Here is a 6,000-nt window from a genome sequence, read left to right as displayed (position 1 = left end):
TCCAAGGAATGGAAAACCTGTCTTATGAAAGGAGACTCAAAGAGCTTGGCTTGTTTAGCCTAACCAAAAGAAGGCTGAGGGGAGATATAATTGCCCTTTATAAATGTATCAGAGGGATAAATATCAGGGAGGGAGAGGAATTATTTAAGCTTAGTACCAATGTGGGCACAAGAACAAATGGATAAAAACTGGACACTAGGAAGTTTAGACTTGAAATTAGACAACGGTTTCTAACCATTAGAGGAGTGAAGTTCTGGAACAGCCTTCCAAGGTGAGTAGTGAGAGCAAAAGACATATCTGGCTTCAAGACTAAGCTTGATAAGTTTATGGAGAGGATGGTATGATGGGATAGCCTAATTTTGGCAATTAGATGATCTTTGATTATTAGCAGGTAAATAGGCCCAATGGTCTGTGATGGGATGTTAGATGGGGGTGGGATCTGAGCTACTGCAGAGAATTCTTTCCTGAGTGTTGGCTGGTGAGTCTTGCCCACATGCTCAGGGTTTAATTGATGGCCATATTTGGGGTTGGGAAGGAATTTTCCTCCAGGGAAGATTGGCAGAGGCCCTGGAGGTTTTTCGCCCTCCTCTGCAGCATGGGGCATGGGTCACTTGCTGGAGGATTCTCTGCACCTTGAGGTCTTAAACCACCATTTAAGGACTTCAATAACTCAGACATAGATTAGGGGTTTGTTACAGGAATGGGTGGGTGAGATTCTGTGGCCTGCATTGTGCAGAAGGTCAGACTAGATGACCATAATGGTCCCTTCTGATGTTAAGTCTATGAATCATATATTCTTGCACTTCATACAGCAGTAGTGGAGAACATATATAAATATAATATATATATATATAGAGAGAGAGAGAGAGAGAGAGATAAAGCAAAACATTATAGACTATACTGAATATGACCCAAACCAATTTTATTTTTAAAATTTAGCTTAGGTGTGTGGTCAGCTCTGGAAGAAGCTATGTGACTTGCATCACTCAACACTGACCTCTGTGGATCAAATAAGCTTTATGTAATTCAAATGAAAATACAGTCCTCTTCTTTTAACACAGAAGCTGTGGTTGCTGAGAAGGGAGAACTAGGACTCCTCATCATAGTACAAACAGTCTGCTCCTCTAAGGCTGTGGCTACACTGCAGAGCTTATGGCGGCGCAGCTGTGCCACTGTAGTGCTGTTAGTGCAAATGCTGTGTGCAGAAGGGAGAGAACTCTCCTGTCGACTTAATTCCTTCAGCCCCTGCTAGCAGCAGTAGCTATGTCTGTGGGAGAAGCTCTGTCTACAGTGGCACTTAAGTAACTTGCGTTGCTCAGGGAGTTGCCTTATTCACACTCCTGAGCGACATAACTTATACCAACATGAGCTATAGTGCGTACATAGGGAAGTCAGTTGCCTCTTCTTGTTGGAGACAGATAAGACTTAGAACAAAAATGTATCGTATGCATGACACTTGTGATAAAACCACTGCTTTTTACAATCATACAGATATGGAAAGATCACTAATGACAGTTAATGTTTTTTCATCAGTATAAGTCTGAATAGCATTGGAAGTTAAAATTCATACTCTAGGGGAGGAGAGAAGTGTGACTCCTCAATCCAGTTCACTTACTGTAGCAATATTGGGCATGATCTTTCAATTTTTCTGACTTTGAGTGCAAAAAGGGAATTGGAGCTGCTCAGGAGAGGGATAACTATTGTTGAAGATACATTTTGTATTGAGAAGAAACTGATCTCTCTGATATAGCTAAGTATCATTCTAAAAGTAAGTTTTAGAAAGTGTCCAAGCAAACTGTTTAGAGGTGAACAGTCAAGGGCACATTCCATTACCTCACATTAAAAAAAAAAAAATTAACTCTACTGCCAGAAATCCAGGTTTGTACAAGCTTCAACCCATGGAAATAATTGCCTCCGTTACATTCTCTCACACACAGTGGCACTTTCTACAAAAAAAATGATCCATCCTTATTTTGAACCAATTGCAGTAAAGCTCTGTTCATGAGTTCATGTTTCCAGAATTTTCAAATGATTGGATCTTGGAAACAGCTCTTCTAACCTTCTATTTCAGAGCCATCTTCTCTAAAGGTAGGGTGGGATAATTTTATATATTTCTCTGGAGTTAACCAGGGCGCGTGTGTCTAAATGGCTCTAATTGGGTGGACACAAACCCCACAGAAAGATAGATGGAATACCTGTTTTGCTAGATTGTATAGGCAGTGGTTTTCAACCAGGGGTACGCAGAGCTCTTCCATGCAGTACATCAACTTATCTAGATATTTGCCTAGTGTTACAAAAGGCTACATAAAAAGCACTAGAGAAGTCAATACAAGCTAAAATGAGACACAGACAATGATTTGTTTATGCTGCTTTATATATTAAATTTGGCAATGTAAGTACAATATTCCAGCTGATTCATTTTATAATTATATGGTGAAAAAGAAAGTAAGCAATTTTTCAGTAATAGTGTGTTCGATTTTTTGCAAGCAAGTAGTTTTTAAAGAGAGGTGAAACTTGGGAGCACACAACACAAATCACTCCTGAAAGGGATACAGTAGTCTTGAAAGGTTGAGAGCCATTGGCCTAGAGTGTGACTCAGAAGATGTTTAAACTGAGAATAGAATTCTCTATCACAAAAGATAAACCCACTATTCTAGCTCTTAGACACCATTTGAGATGTCAGACAAAAGCAGGGATTAACAACTAAAGGAATTAATGAAGAAAGCTGTCATGCTGAAAAGCCACAGATTTTACAGAATGTTAATGTCTGAGTGAATGACAGTAGATTCACTTCAATAGTTTATGGCTTGGGAGGGGAAAGCTGTCACTGTAAATCCTCCTCTTTTTTTTTAGATTCTGAATTTTTAAAGAAATTTAGCCTATGGGGTGAAAATTCTAATGCTTGTTTCCATTTCATAGTGAGAGTTGATAGTATTGCCATCTCTTAAATTGAAAAGTGTAATCAAATTCAATTTTTGCCATTTGAGTTAGCCAATCTTAGAAAAAAATGGCATGATTTTTCCACTGAAATTTTAATTTAATATACTTTGTCTTCGAATTCTTGAAAAAAACTGATTTATCCTTTTATGTATAGTGATGCATCTTTCTTATGCCCCTGTGCATTTGTATATACTATATATGTATGTAGCTCTACTTAGGGTTACCATATTTCACATTCTCAAAAAGAGGACACTGCCGGAGGTAGGGGGTGGGAGGAGTTAGAGGGAGGGAGAGAAGAGAACAGTTGGGAGGTACCTGCATCTAGGGTACTTACTGGAGGGAGGGGGATAATTTCACTCCCTGTAACAGTTGCAAGGTGGCTGGCATAAGCCCAAGACGCAGTGACAGCTGTCCTTCAGTGCCTCCATGCAAGACCCCCTCCCAAGGGTTGGGAGCTGAGGCCTGGGTAGGCGGGATCCGGCAGCTGTGGCTGCAAGGAATGGACAAATTAGCTGCCAATGCCGAGTAGGGGCCAATCAGAAAGTGGACCAGTCAGGGCTCGTTCTGAGCTCCAGCGTCTGCTCTGAAAAAAATTTCGGACATTGCCTGTTGTTGGAAAAATCCGCCCAGATAGAGGCTTAATAAAGAGGAAATATCCGGGGAAAAACGGACATATGGTAACCCTAGCTCTTCTCTGTTTGTTACAATTGAAACGCATGTGTGATCTCAAACATCAGAGCTTCGAAATAAGTCACATGATATACATGTATGTAGTTGAATATGCAGTTAGATTATTTTTTAAAATACATTTATTTTACATGGGGCTAGTTTATAAAGTTAAATGTGCAAACCCTAAGGCAAGATGCGAATTGGCAAAGTTATGATTGCACCGTAACAACATTTCTCAAGCCTTGACCATTTAAAATCATTTGCAGATCCTGTTGAAGGATCTATGCTTTAAACAGTTCCATTGTGTTGCTGTGTACTAATTACTGACCAGTTGATCTATTTTATTCCATTTTGGTGGTGGACTAAGTGATCCCTGTTTCATTTTTAAAAAGCTTTGAGATAAACACTATGTATACACGTAAAATCATCTTTGGTAGGGACATTGTCTAGACATAAAAACTGTTTCTTTTAAATTCATTGGTTTTTGCTGTTTATTTCTCACCTGAAATCCGAATCCTTGGTGTTTGACATCACAGTTTTACTAGCTGTGGAGCTAAATGTGGTTTTTGAAAGGATTGAATTCATATGACGTATAAGCAGCAGGAACAGTGAACCTGATTTCATGCAATTCCCTGAATTTAAAAAAGGCAAATTCTCCACATGTGGTGATAGTACAAAATAGATATACTGTAGGCAGAATGTTTTCTAAACAAAAAGCTTTCAGGTTTAAGCAAGGCTTCTGACTCTAATCTTTTGAGGATTAATTTTGGTGCATCTTTCAGTTAACATAGAAAATTTGAAATAGCACAAGGTTTTTAACTTTTGCTACTGAAAATGTAGTTGTCTCAGACTCAGATCGTGTACAATCAATTTTGTGGAATCTCTGGACATTTTTTTTTAAATGTCACCAAATTAACTAAAGTTTGCAGGAAAAACATTAGCAAGACATTGGTCCATATCTTGCATAAACTAGAAGGTTTCTCTAATTACTTTTCTCCCCCAGTCATTTATTTTCCCTCCCTTTGTTCATATCCATGTACCCCGATGATGCAGATGGAACCCACTTCTCAAACCTTTGCTGCTTCTCTGCCAACCAGATGGACCACTGAATTGTATAAGGTTCTGTGTTCCTGGGACCTCATAGTACTACCTTTACAGCTCTTTAAAAACTTGATGGCCTCTTGAATGAGAAGGGCAAGCCAGACTTTTGTTTTATTACTGAACTAACATAGCTACCTACACTCCACAATACACCACATGTTTGTTAGGGCTATCAATATCTATTCTAATGTATTTTATTAAATTCTCCATCTCTCCTGCCTCCCACTTCCCTTTTCAGTCAGAGCTGAACATTTCTAATCCTTTGCTGTTCAAAACCATAATGATTTGGTCACATGCAACATTACTGAAGGTAGCACCACTCTGGGGGTTGTGTTCTGTTAAAGGTGAAATGTAAAGAAATAAATTAGGGGTTTGTGTGCCCTTTTATTACTTCTTTCTGGTTAAAAGGAAAGACAAAATACACATTTATCAAGAAATGTTTAAATAATTGTCTGCTTGGATTTTTTTTGTACTTGCAGAAATGTCAGGAATATCAAATCTTGTTTTCCCTCTTTTCACTGGAGGTCAGAAAGCCAAAAAGTAAACTTAAGGCTACAAAGTTATTTATGTATTTTTTAAAAAAAAAATCAAACTTTTCCCACCTTTTTAAGGTCATTTTTAACTGCTACTACAGATCCACAACCAGAGGTGAAAAACTGTTTGTTTTTATGGTATAAAAAGCTAGTGGTGCTTTGTTTAGTGGTAGGTATTATCTAAATCAGTGTTTTTCAAACCATGGGTTGCAACCCAGTACAGTACTGGGTCGCCTTGCTCTGGTTAGCACCGCCGACCGGGAGGTTAAAATTCCTGTCGGCGGTGCTAAGGTAGGCCAGAGCCTACCTTTTCCGACACCATCCTCACCCCGGAAGCGGCCAGCAGTGGGTCCAGCTTCTAGGCGGGGGGGTCATGGAGCTCCACGCGCTGCCCCCGCCCCGAGCACCAACTCCACACTCCCATTGGCCAGTTACCGCCCAGTGGGAGCTGGGGAGGGCAGTGCCTGCAGCCAAGAGTCACATGAAGCCATTTGCGCACCTCCTCCGAAGAGCCAGGCCTGTTGCTGGCCATTTCTGGGGCGCAGTGCGGTCTACGGTGTCAAGACAGGCAGGAAGGCTGACTCTGCACCCCAGCTGCACTGCTGACTGGGAGCTGCTGGAGGTAAGTCTGCGCCCCAATCCCCTGCCCCAGCCCTGAGCCTCCCAAACTTGGAACCCCTTCCTGCACCCCAAACCCCTCATCTCTGGTCGCACTCCAGAGCCCTGATCCCCTCCTGCACCCCTGCCCCAGCTCTGA

General features: G+C 40.8%; 1 protein-coding gene across 7 annotated transcripts in view; it reads left to right on the top strand.

Moving 5' to 3' along the window:
- Window positions 1-6,000, top strand: part of AFTPH (aftiphilin) — a 63,903-nt gene that overhangs the window by 8,314 nt on the left and 49,589 nt on the right. For 2 of the 7 annotated variants that reach the window (XM_032776558.2, XM_075064447.1), the window contains exon 2: window positions 4,663-4,728. The exons of the other annotated variants lie outside the window; for them this stretch is intronic. The gene's annotated coding sequence lies outside the window, so the exon portion shown is untranslated. The remainder of the gene's footprint in view (window positions 1-4,662; window positions 4,729-6,000) is intronic. 7 annotated transcript variants of the gene reach the window in all.

The sequence above is a fragment of the Chelonoidis abingdonii genome, chromosome 3 (assembly GCF_003597395.2).
Source record: "Chelonoidis abingdonii isolate Lonesome George chromosome 3, CheloAbing_2.0, whole genome shotgun sequence".
Taxonomy (NCBI): Eukaryota; Metazoa; Chordata; order Testudines; family Testudinidae; genus Chelonoidis; species Chelonoidis abingdonii.
The sequence above is the reverse complement of the archived record's forward strand: the minus strand, read 5'-3'. Positions and strand labels throughout refer to the sequence as shown.